Genomic DNA, 13,983 nt, shown 5'->3' on the forward strand with positions numbered 1-13,983 from the left:
GAAGCTATGACGCCGTTGCTACCGATGGTCCGAGTCCGAGTGCTTGTCGTGAGCAATTTCATGTTGGAACTCTTTTTTTCAACCGTATATGAAACTGCGCATGCAGATATCATTGAGTCCTGGAAGACTGAAGAGAAGGCAGGCATCTGTACCGCTGTGGCCACATTTAGCCAACTCACAGCAAAACAATGTAGGCTGATAAATATCCATTCGGGGAAATTTGTGTTTGGGATTTTGGTGTCAACTGTCCCATTTTAAAGAATCTTTAATCATCGCCATCATGAAGAAAAGATAAAGATAATACTGGCGGCACTTGTTACTACGGCATCGGATGAAAACTGTGTCATTTTAAGAGAAAGTTCTGACCCTGATTGACGGTCCGCTGCCCCTCTGCCATACGCTCTGCACAAGAAGTGGACGTAGTAAACGTGAAGTCGCCCATTGGATTGTGGACTGCCGTTACGAGGCCTCCAGTTTGCAGATTCTTGTCGTTGCCATCTTGACTTTTTAACCGCTGAACGGAAGCCACCACACTTGAAACACAGAGGAGCGGCTCTAGTAGCCAAAGTCCACCTTAAACAGGATTCACTAAATGAACGCCAGGAAGACTTGGAACTACCGACTGAGATCATAAGGTCTCGTGCAAATTGTTTACTGAAGTAATACATCAAGTCCTCTAACTTCCATTTAATGGGACCTTCCTAACCCAACTAGAGGAGTTGCCCCCTTCTGGCCAGAAGACGCTTTCACATCAGCTTCTCTCGATCTCCCCGCCTGCCCTCAAACACACGGCCCCATTTAATTTGTTGCAGTTATTTGGCCAAACTCGCAGATTCCAGTGTGATGTTGCACCATTATTCCCAACAGGAAGGTATTTTAAGGCTGTGTGCGGTTTTAAACTCCAGTTTTTAGCGTTCCAGGCTCAGTATTTGATGTATCCGCCGCTTGATAGCCACTCCTGGGTTTTCTACTTACCAGTGGCAAAGGGGGCTAACCCCGCAGTTTATCTTGGGTAGTATTTAAAGCAGCGATCAAAGCTGTACAAACCAATTGTCATCACACGTCTCCGGAGGGAATTTTGAAGTACATTAATGCTCCTTCTTTGGGAAATAATTGTGCCACTCTGTGACTTCATTAGGTCTCCTGGCTGTTTCAAAAGATGTTCTCTCTGGAGGTGGAAAGCCACATCGCTGGCAGACAGCATCCCAAGGGGCCAAAAACAAAAAGAAAAAGGAGGGAGATTTTAATGAGATTGAGTTAGCCATGACCAGAATTGGGCTTTTCATTATTCCAGTGGCTGAAGAGGGAGAGGGACAAGGCTGACATAAAGAAATGTGTTGTTGCAGGACCCACACTCGCCATCTGCCACAGGGGTCCAATGGTAGGCAGCCAATGCATGCTTATCATCGCCACGGGTATCAAAGGGGCCTTCTCTCTGGAGAATGCTCCATTAAAACTGCAAATCTAACCCCTGCATGCACGACTCAGGCAACCTGCAACACTTTTGATTCATAGCATTCAAATGGGGGACGATGGAAAACTTTGGATAGCTTGTTTGTTTTGTTTTTTTATCGGTCAATGAAATGTGATTTAGATGATACGTTTATAAATGATGCCACGAGTTAACTATGTCTGCAGTTTTTGTCAGTGTTTATGTCTTTCCCCTCGTTCAGCATGCACGTGGCGGCAGCGGTTTCTAGAACAGGACCATTGATCACGACATGTCCTCCTGCCAGTTGTCGAGCAGTGCCACGGGACCTGTGTGAGAAAGGAAGAAACCAAAAAAAAAATACCAGGAAAAAAAAATCAATAAGTTTCCATTATCCGGTCGGCCAGTGTCACTGGCCCGTCAATGATCCCGTTACAGCGGCGGTACAAGGGGTGACACGGGCCCGCGCTCGATCGCTGCTGACAAGAGGGAAACATGCTGACAGGCACCGGGAACAAGTTGGAACACAGATTTGCACTTCAAGCAGCCGTCCGAGGAGGCGCACAGTGCAAGGCCACCGCGCGGCAAGGGGGTCGAGCTCAGCTGGGGCGGCGTGGGGGGGTTGAGAGGGTGTGTGTGTGTGGAGAGGTTGAAGGGGGAGGAAGAGGGAGAAAGGGGGGCGGGGGGGGAGACTCCTTCCACTGTCTGACTGTCTAGCTCTCTGCCACAAACGCTTTTATCCTCCTATAAATTATTCACCTCTGGATACACCAAAGGAAAAACTCTGCTGCACTGATTGTGGCTGAGGGGAAATTCATATGTGAGAAACCTGAGGCCGGTCTGCTCGGGCCACTCCTGCAACAACAACAACAACAACAACAACAACATCACCTTGCAGCGTGCCGCATGTCAAGCACCTGCTTTGCATTGTGCGGTACGCGCGAAAGTCCGTGACGTCATCTTTTGCAAAAAATAATATTATTTCCGGGGGGGAAATGTTGCATCATATCCCAATTGCATGGCAACGTTTGACTTTTGTAGTTTAAAAAAATATATATATATACGTGCAGCCATTATGTGCCTCACGAGAAGAACACGAGGGTGCGTCAGTCGGTCCAGATGGGCGGTCAAAACATTAAGGAAGACATCAACTGTCTCTCAAAAGAACACGAATCGATATATTTTGACAAGGATCAAATGTGCTTTAGATGAACCCTTTTGCCCCCCCCCCCCCCCCCATCACGTCCAACCTCTTTACTTTTGTTTGTGGGTGATCAGATGACTCCTTCTTGTCGAGATCGCATAACAGGGCTCAGCCTATAATTATCATAACAGATGTACGTCAAAACGGCTTTCATTCAAGCCCTTTATTGTCTGGATTCACAGGCCTTGGGACATTGTGTGACCTCGCTCTGCCTGCCTGTTAATATACAGTTCTTTTTCCCTTTTTTTTTTTCCAATTACACATACATATGTGTACATTCTCCCCTCTTTGTGCGGTGCACATCAGTCCATAATGACTGGGGAATTCAGGTTAATATGTTGACAAGCTTTAACAACAGCGGGTCATGTTGCACAACACGCATGGCTGGCTCCGTTCACTCCGGCAGCTGACAGGTCCTAATCACGCGCTGCCCCGAAGGCACCGGGGGCAAAGAGGGGTTTTAATCACTGCTTTACAGGCCGGCGAGAGGCTTCAAATAGAGACGTAATTAAAGTCAAAGTCCTAATAATTGTTTCAGCTAATTGGGCAGACAAGTGCGTCATGGCTGTGGTTACGTTATATTGCTGTAATAAGCTGAGGTGAAGGATTGCTATTTGTTTCTTCTAAAAATGATATGACACTGGGTGCATGGAAATGAAGTAATACAATAATAATATTAATAAAAGATCAGTGTTATTCCTAGCCTGACGACACAGCCGACGGGCTGAATTCATGTCATTATTTCATGCCAAAAATTCACCCAAAACCTTTTCACGATTCAAATAATCCCCATATTAATTCAGCCGAGGCTGAGCATCATCACCGTCAGTGTCAATGTGTCATTTACACTAAGGGGGGGGGGGGGATTAATAATGCAGCCAACAATATGCCTCGGCCTCGACGTGCTCGGTGGCGACGCCGCACCTTTCGGCGCCATCATTATTATTTCCTATTAATTACTCGCCAGGCGGATGCCGGCGGACAGGGAGCCGCGGTAGGTGTGACGCGGGAGCTGGTCAGAGAGCAGCTGCCCTCCATCCCGCCGGGCTCAGCCTGACCTCCTTTTGCTTTTTTTTTTTTACATCACTAAACTGGAGGCTTGACAAGCCGCGTACGAGCGAGGGGGCTTTTTGATCTGGATGAGGGGAGAAATGTAGAATATGAGCCAGAAATGACGAGTCGGGCACGATTTCCGCTATACGAGTAAATTGACGAGAAAAAAAAAAGAAATCATCTTAACGTGTCTGTTTTGGGGCCAACGTGTCCGTAGTCATCCATCACCGGGATGCTTTTAAAGGGACTCCCATCCACGTTGTTCCAGTCACATTCTGTCCACTTTTGTACCGATTGCTGTTTCACACTGCAACAACAACCGCAACAACAACACGCGCAACGAACGTCACGTGCTGCAAATCCCACGATCGTTCACACAAAAAGTGAATGTTTATGGTTGTGATTGCATCTGGTGATCACTTAGAGGGGCGTGAAACGGCTCGGTGGGATTTAAAGTGTTTACTAACCGCTGGGGCCCGTGAGCTGCATGCGTGCTGATGCCACGGTGCGGTTCCCCCCCCGCTTCGGACGCCAGGGGGCGCTGCTCGTTTCGTTCTGAGAGCCAAAGGAAGGGCGAGACACAAAGTGGTTACATTGGCATCCGAGGCAAACAATAATGACGGGAGACATGAAAGACGAAAGAAAAGAGGATGGTTATGCCCACAAAATAAAAGTCAAAAATCAGGGGCAACATTTAATTTAATTTTAATTTAATCTGTTCATTTTCTTCCCTCATTCTTATGCTCTGAGCATGTTTTTGTGATTTTTAACAAATATTCCTAGAACTCTCTCTCTCTCTCTCTCTCTCTAACCCGCACGCTGCATCCCTCTGCAGGTCGAAGGACGGCGGGTATCGCGCACTGATACACGAATCTGGTTCCAGCGCTCCTTTAGGGCCCTTCCGTTTTAATATTTACAGGTGATTCCTCTCCTTTGACTGAAAAGCGTTCATCCCGCCCTGCTCTCAGGACGCGGCAGCCTGCAGGAGCTGCACAGATTGTCTCAACATCACATCCGTAATCAAACAAATCACATAGAGAGAGAAAAGTCTGCGCCTTTCGTTGTATTTTAGGGAGAAATGTAATTACAACCGCGGGTGTAGGTATTGGGAAAGAAATAGCAGGCGATAAACGAATATACAGAGCAAATGACAAAACGTGAGGGGGAATAACTGACAGATGAAAAGACGGAAGGATGTGCAGCTAACAGGCAAAACGCGCCGGTACAAAGACGAGCGCACCTTTTGAGAGCAGGAGTTTGTTTTATTGCACATCTCCCGGGTTGCATCTTCCTGTCGATTTGCAGGAAGAAAAAGAAGTAGGAGGGGGGGCAAGTGAACATGCCCTGTTTAAGAAACAAACATGCAGATTAGATGGGATTCTGACAACACCTGCCGGCCTGTGCAGCCGCCGCACGCATACACACACACACACACACACACACACACACACACACACACACACACACACACACACACACACACACACACGGAAGCCCGCTTGCGGATGTGATATATAATTTAAACATGGAAGAATGACAAGTCAGCGTTGGTCTAAATACAAAACGCAATGTCATTTATAGCGTGGGTTATGTGGGTTAAATCCTCCTAATGGTTGATTTACAAATGTTAGAAATGAAAAATAAAAAAAACGGTATAAGGTAAATCATCTATATTTATTTTCCGTCATTTTATTTAATTATATGTGTAAATATATATACATATATATATGAATAGAAAATATATATAAAAGAAAATTAGTTTACGGACTTACTGACGTTTAAAAAAAATAGAAATAAAAAACCTTGTTTTGCCATGACCATCGCCAACATCCCGGAAACACACGTTGTAAGAGTTCCGGCAGTCACACAAACCGAGAAGTCGTAAAATACAAGTTTAAACCTTAAGCCCGTGGCAGGCGCCGTGTTGATTGACTCAAACTACCGCGCGCACATCGCCCCGGTTTGAAAAGCAGGTGGCGGGAGTTGTGAGAAGCTGCTAATTGTCATGGCAGCGCGGCCGCCATGTTTTGCCGGATTTACTCACGTGGACGCTGACGGGAGCAGCGGATTAACAGAAGGTAATGCAGCATCACAGCCTTCTGCGTCAACACGGTGGCGTGGAGCATCTGCTGAAAGGGGGGTGCTCAAGTTCAAACTCATGTTCTTGCGTGTGCAATATGTGCGTTTTTGTGTGTGACATCTGGTTTGAGACGTTCCAACATGCGACTTAAACAAGTGTTATGTGGAAACTTGTAGCCTCCAGTGCACATCCATTTTATAATTGAAATATATGTTAGTTTGTGGATTGTTGGCAAGGTATAAGGTTTGATGTTTATTATTTTTTTATTGCTAACTAATTAATGGAAGATCTGAGCGATTAAGTGATCGTTAGCACCACTGCCCTAGTCTGAGAATCAGCTATTACACATTACAGAATAACAAGCACATCACAAGAACGTGAGCTTTCTCTCCATCCAGATTTTGTTTCCAGTCATCAACTAATGAAGCTTCATCGGACCGGTGTCCAGTAATCTTTGCACTGCGTTTTAAATCTTGCTAATTTGTGTTTTTTTGTGCCCAATGTGGCCCCGTGTGAGCTGTAACAGCAGCGTCCCGCACAGGCCTGAGCGCTCATGGGGCCCTGCATCAAACCTCCCCCGGCAGCCTCATTATTCTATTCTCCTCCACTATCCAAGGTTGATCTAATCGCCAGATCAACAAGCGGGATGTGTGAGAGAACAAATAATGGAGACAAAATGAACAAATGATTAGTATGCTGTGAAAAGTACAATACGTTTCTTATTTAGCATTTAGATAACTATCCATCCTGAGGAGCAAGCTTCAAAGTTGAACTCAGTTTAGGCGAGGGGGATTAATTCTCTCTGCCGCATGCTTCATTGAATCTCTCATTACCAAACTTTGTCTGTATTGATGTTAGATTTGATTGAAGATTAGAGCATTTAGCGAATCTTGCTTTTCCGCGTGTATCAGGCTTTTCCGAGCGCGGCACACCGCTCGCTGGTCAATACCCTCACTTTTATCCAGCGTCTGCTTCATTTAAACTTAATCAACTCCGTCAATGAACTGGAACAGCGAAACGTCCCCTGGAACAATAGCTTTTGTTGGATAATGCTTTGGTCGTATTCCCCAACCGGGCGGCGATAAACCCGAAATTACACTATGATGAACTATTTCAATCAATATGATAATGGAAATTGGCTTTGGTGACTCTTTGCAGGGCTTAAGGAGGCAGGCTAAAGCCTATGTGACATTAATACATCTCCATGCTCTCTCCCTGCTGTTGCCTCCCCCCTACCTCACTTTATTGTCCCATCTTTTCAGTGACATTGACTGCACCATATTGCAAAGCGCCTGCTAGTTTAATGATCTATCTGCACGGGGGAATGCTTGCGTGGAAATGGATGCACAAGTCGACGGTGCCACGCATTGTTTTGCAACTAAATTATGGGCCTTGTACTTTGTTTCCTGGAGTGGCTCAGCGGGGTGTGGATCCATCATCGATGGCACCGCCGTAAAGCAACCACAACGCCACTTCTCGCTGCTCATTTGGACATTTTGTCCTTGTGTGGGATCCACTGCCTGTTATAGTCTACGGTTCATCATATTTATACTGCCACCAAAAGAGCAATTTCACAAGCCGCGGCAAGGAAAAACGCGCGCTCCCCATCTGTTGCATAATAATAAATATGCCACCTTGTGGGACAATCCGGGAGTGATCATGATGATCGACGGCCAAGTGATGCGACTTACCATAAACCTGTTTATTTGAAAAGTTTCCCCATAGCCAATAATTGTCAAATTTATTTCAGCATCTATTACCATTTTCTGAGGTGATTTATAAAAGCAGCGGCGTTGTTTTTTTCCCTCCACGCCTTTTCTCAAGACATTTCATTATCCTTTCAGAGAGCGCCGTGGCCACACGGAGACGGATGCCGTTGTGCGTTGTTTTCACGCAGAACTGAACAGTTATCGCCGGAGCTGAAAGTCCCAGCTGTCCTTTGGTGGGGAGTCGCTGATCCGCTCGATCTCGTACGATTGTCAGGCGGCGATGGAGCTGCGGTCATGTTTTTACAATCGAGTCGAAGTTGCATTTAAGCCAGCGCCGTTAAAGTGGTGGAATATCCACGCACGCCGGTTGGTGAATGCGTCACATGTTCGGCACATTTGTATTTCTCGCACACTGACCACCAGGGCCTCCTTGAATACCTGAACTGAGAGAGGCCTTGGGCATGTCAGTGCCAGGTTCCCTTATAAAATTTGTAACAGGAGGAGTGTTTTGAAATACAAGAGTATACAGAATACAAACTCACCGAATGGTATGAAATCATTTTTTTAAGCAAGAAATAAAACACATGATTTATTCTGACAGTGAAAGCCGCTCTGACAAAGTCTATTAAAGTCAATAAAGGAGGGCCAGTCGATTTTCTACAACATGATCTTACAAAAATATTTTAAATACTCAAGATCCTCTTAACAGCACAAGGATGGTTCGTAACAAAGATGATACATTACATGCAGTTTTATGTGGTTTGCATTTCCGCTTTAGACTGACGTCGCTAACATGCGTCTCCCGCTGCATCAGAACTACGTAGTCTACGTAGTCTTTCCTTGACCCCATGACGTTTTCCACAAGGAGGTCAAGGAATTGACCATTTGAATCCGGCCCAGCCAACGTTCGTTGCCACACCTTGGTGAAAGGCCCAAACTAAGATACCTTTCGCTCTGGGTTGATGGCCTTAAAAATGCAATGTATTTGGAAGATATTTGTGAAAGATGGGTCTAATATTTACTTTTACTTTTAGGCAAAAGAATCCTTGGTGATCTCCTAAAGTCTGCTGGAGGAGCGAGGCCAGTGGTGACCCATCTGGTTGAACCAAAAAAAGATCCAGGCAATGAAACCACTTTTAACATTATTAAATCCAACGCGGCTCGGCTCTAAAAGAAAAACGTTAAATGCGTAACTGAATCTCGGACATCGATAATGTCACTTCACAAAAACTCAACACTACTTCCCTCTAAACGTTTAACTTGCGTGTCCACCACGACAAACGATCTCTATCATTTCGCCTCGCCACCACGTAATGCGTTGTTTCATCTATAGAGAGAGACCAGCCTGATCCACTGGCAATGTAGACATAATATATAAAGAGTACACTAATGCAAGTCTTTGTCCATTTGCAACAAAACGCGCATAGTGTAGATTCTCCTTTTAGTATCCACAGTCTAATGAGTTGGTTTTCGGGTGGAGGACGGCCCTTGACAGTGAAGGATACTCCCTGCCTGTCTCTAACCTCTCGCCTCCCGCGGCAGCCCGTGTCAATTAGCCCGTCCTGCCTCTTCCCCCGACTGCAGCCGCTTCCATGTCACAGTAATCCAGCTAACATGAAACGGCAGATGTGTCGTTTGACACTTTTGAATATGTTGTTTGCCTTTGTTTCCATGTTTTACTCCCAGTGCTGGAAATGATTTGAGAGGACAGACATGCACAACAGATACAGCACCTTGAACATCAAAGGACTCGCGCTGCAGTATTAGAAAGGGCGTGTGTGTGTGTGTGTGTGTGTGTATCTGCTGTAACACAGGCGCACACATAGCTGCCATCCGAAAGCATCCGAGACAGCCCAGAATACAAGAATTTACAGGCCTTTTTCCTCCTGCTTTGTCTGTCTTCTTTCCCATTCTCTTAGGTGAACGGGGCCTGAGCGATGGAGCCAGAACTTTTCATCTCGCCCAGTGAGTGTAAATAGCTGTCATGTTTGATTGACGGTCTGACGTGCACATGTGTGATGCCCTGGAAGAGGGGAAGACGCTCCGCGAGAACACGGTACACGATTGGCTGCCCTGTCCTCCAACCAAAGATGTGATGAATGAGTAATTACACAAAAAAAAACCAACCGCATTTCCTCACATGAGATTTCTCAGGGTTTATGCAGAGACATTGGCATAAATCCCATAAAGGCTTACAAATGCATCCAGGTTATTGACCCTACGTATAATCATGCTAATATAGTATATATGTTTGCAGACTTTTGATGATGTTTAAGTGCATATAACAAACCTTTTTCACTTTGGCTCAGTTGAGGTTTACATATCATTACTATTAATCAAATAAACCAAACATGGTTACATTATAAGATCATGTTTTGTTACATTCAAGCTCAAAGTGATTCTGTGAAATATATTGCCCCTTCCACAAAGCAAAAGGGCACAACCAAATGGCAAACTGCGCGCCACATAGAGGCCTGTAAACGTGTCCTGGATCCGTGGAGTTATTGACCAGTGGCGGATCACAGGCGCCATTCAGCTGAGTTATTGTGAAATGGAAATAGATAAGAAGTAGAAACCGTCCAGTCTGTCAGAAGTTTGAGAGACTCCTTTTCTGTTGCTCCGCAGATTACAACTGAAAACGCTGCATCGCCCGGCAGCGTCTCCATGTTAAGCGTGGCGCCCAGCCTCCAGTTCCAGGTAAACGCCGAACGCTTTGCAGGCACTTGGGCCCTTGTTTGCTGTTAGCACCGAGAGCCAGGAGAATATTAGCCACGCAACCAATGTATAAAAACAGAAATGTCATGCAGTCATATCAATATGATGAAAAACATAAGGCTGTTTCATTAGTTTAATAAAAGAACAGGAAAGGTAACCTTCAATTACTTCTTGTGATCTGGTGCTATAAACACTAAAAACACTCTGAGGTCATTGTTTGATTTAAAACCTACTCTACTGGAGGACACAACAAATTACTCATGCAATTCTATATATTATGCAGAGAGCGTTGTGTATTTTGACACACATTTCTTTGTTGGGCCTCACAGTGGTAAAGCCGATGCATTTCGCGATGAGCTTTGGCTTTGATTCGCCCCACAAACAATAAATAAAAGCACTGCAGTCCAATGGGCTGGAACTGGCAAGAAGGAAACTGTTTAACTAAAGAGAATATATGCATCAAATGAAAAATATAAAAAAACACGCAATTATGTATGTGATTGGGTTAAGTATTTCCCTGCCAGCACACTGCTGCTACCATTAGAAGCTGTCCCAAATGGGCGGCTTCCAGGCCCGGGCGAGGCCCCAGAAAAACGTCAGCCCAGAATGGTGCCGTCTCCCGCTACGTCTCCCTTTCCTCAGATCCAGGGCCAGTTGGTCCCCCTCTTTCCCCCTCTCCTCTTTGCCGCGTTCAGCCCCTCTCTGCGTCCCAGATAATGGAGCTCAGCTTCTGTCTGCCAAAGGGTCCGTGGCTGCCCGGGAGTAATGACCTGAGGGGGTACTTTGTCACAACCAGGGTATAATAATGCCTCCAGCCACGGACAAAGCAGACCCTTGGGGTCAATTTTTAAATTCTTTTATGTTTTTCACCGAGGGTAGGAGTCATTTGTTTTTATTGCAGGTCATATACCACAAACACACTGCAAAAACAACACATTTATTCCCTGTAACAAGGAATATCAAGTGTGGTAAATATGGTTTATTTCAACGAGGCGTGGTTAAGTTCTGACGGAACCACACTAGTGCCGACCTATCGCTTCCGATGAAATGTCTTCCACTTTTCGACAGAATTTATCCGTCAAATGTCTGTAGGCCTGTTCCTCGGATCGAAATAGTTTTTATTGAGGCACGCAAGGGAGCGTGGAATCACCTGCCAATGAAAGGCTTCTCCTAATAGGTTAATTGTAACAAAAGCACAGGGTCTTGCCCCATTGAACAGAAGAGGATTGTGGAACACAGGCCTGTGGAAATGAAGTCAAACAATGTGCTGCCTGCTCTCCCCTGCAGGGCCGGAGTTAGTCTGTCAGCAGTTAAATGCTTACCTCCCACCCCTCCCTGAACACTCAACAATCAATTTACCTCCTCGGGGTCTATGAACCCAAAGATTTGACCTTCCAGACTCGGGCTTTGTTCCCCCACCCTCCCCTCATGTCTCACACCTCAAACAGTACTTATTAGAAAACGGACAGAGGGTTTGGAAGTTGCTTTTTAAATACTCAGAGCAGATTTACAGTCAAATGTTTCTGTCATCAAAAATCATTTGAAATTGTAAACATCTTTTAATGAATTCAATTTTGTATAGAAACAGTTCACTACAAGTCACTATTTTATTTTTCTTTGCTTTCTTTCTCCGTACTGCCATGATGTCATCAATAAAAAAAAGGGTCTTTTGAGTGCCTTTTAAAGAGCCATATAAATAAAATGTAGTGTTATTGTTGTTATTATATATTGCCGTTTTCATAGAAGTTAGTTGAGAAGATGATCCACACCATGATGCTACAGCTAGCAGCTAATTAGCATAGCTTAAAATCTGGAAAACAGGGATAAGCATCGAGCTCTGTCCTACGCAACCATTTCTAATTAAACAAACAAACATAACACACACAAACACCCACACAGTGGTATGAATATTCCTATTTAACTGTCATTTCCTTAAATATAAACCAATTTCTGGAATGTAATATTAGAAAATCACAGCATACACACTTTTGTTTTGGCAGGCTGTGCTGACAGGGGAAACCGTGAAAGAAGTCACTGCTGACTCCACCGCTGCCTGCCAAGTCTGCAATGACACGGTAATACGGAAACAAAGCCAATTCCTGACAAATGACTACTCGGTTAACTGCAATGGCCTCGTGAATAGACGCAAATGAATCCATCTCACTGACAACAACAAAAAATGTATGAAAACAGCAAAGCAGTTTTCCGTAGCTTAAGATTTTACAGTTGATTTATCTTCTGGTTGATGGGTACACAGCCCCGGGATGTCTTTGTGTCAATCAAAGACTTCAAATCCCAAGATTTATTCAGTCCCCCTCCTATTTGTACAGTAACCAATGGTGATAGTGCAAACCCAGCAAGGTGCCAGCTAATTGGGCATACTGGGAATAAAAAAACAGAGAAAAGCCGGCACCGTTTTCTCTCATGTTATTGAAACTGTTGATGGTTCAACACAAATCTTTCTTTGGAGTGTGCAAAGACAGCTTTGTAGTGAAACATTGTATGCTCTCAAAGATTATATATAGGGAGTTTTTCACTTCTTGGTTCATGGTGTTTTAGTTCATAGCAGAGTAATGGCACCATCACCTGCTTCCAAATCAGTCTAATCCCAGACACGGAGCTGGCATATACCTTTTCCTTTCATATTTCATCATCTTTTGAAGGAAGTGTCCTTCAGAGACCCAGAAGAATGTCGGTTATCTACTGTGTCTTGCACCAATAGCAGGTCAACATTTTAATTTATCCTATAAAATGTATAATTATCTACCCTACAAACATGCGTGGTTCCCATGACTGCCTTTCCTCCACATTAAGGTTGACATTTTGGAATTTGTCCAGACATTACATGTCACTTAGCTGACGCTTTTATCCAAAGCGACTTACAATAAGTGCATTCAACCATAGGGGTACAAACTCAGAAGAGCAAGAAACAAGAAAGTGCCATTTCCTCAAATAAGCCAATTTACAATTTGCTATAGATAAGTGGCGTTACAAGTACAATTTAAGTGCTACAATTTGTTAGTCTTTTGGGGGAGGTAGAGTCTGAAGATGTGAAGGCTCTCTGCGGTCCTGGTGTCTTCAGAGAGCTCGCGGGTATTCTGTGTTAACTGTGGACGGGTACATTCCTAGCCTTGTGTTCTCATCAAAAGGTACTCAAGGTACTATATATGTAAAAATATAAAATAACAAAATAAACAAGGTTGGTGGCTTAACAGTAAGAAACAAGAAGCATCTGAGGTTAAAAGCAGATTTAGATACATTTGTTTCTGTAATGTTGCTTTATATTACACACAATTTCAGTGCTTTTACTGGTCAATAACCAAAATGAATGTTTTTAAAAATAAGTTACCGCATACAGCCCACATGTCTACATTGTTTTCTCAATTTGACTTTTTCCTAGCTCCTGGCTTTTGTCAGACCGAATAGAGGAGTTCGAAGCGTCCACTGTTTAATTGCTTGTGTAATAGCAATAGTAAAGCCTTTGACATCGCTCTCTGACTTTCGTGAGGAGGCTCGGCCCGCGCTAACCGCTAAGAGAACACCACGTAGTTTGTGTTGGTGGAGTTTCCAGTTGCTGAGGGGAAGACGGAGCGGTCGAGGAAGTATCCGCGTGGGGGAAGAGCTGCAGCAGCAGAACTCAGCTGGAGTGGGTTACTTGAGGGAACGCTTCGGGAGTGGGAACAGAGCCAAAAGAGCGAGGGAAACATACTTCACTTTATTGATTTTGTCGATCGTCTTAAATGAGGGGCACTCCAGGCCAAAGGCTCACCTCTGCATTTTCTCTCTTTGCTGC

The sequence above is a fragment of the Gasterosteus aculeatus genome, chromosome 8, assembly GCF_964276395.1.
Source record: "Gasterosteus aculeatus chromosome 8, fGasAcu3.hap1.1, whole genome shotgun sequence".
NCBI lineage: Eukaryota > Metazoa > Chordata > Actinopteri > Perciformes > Gasterosteidae > Gasterosteus > Gasterosteus aculeatus.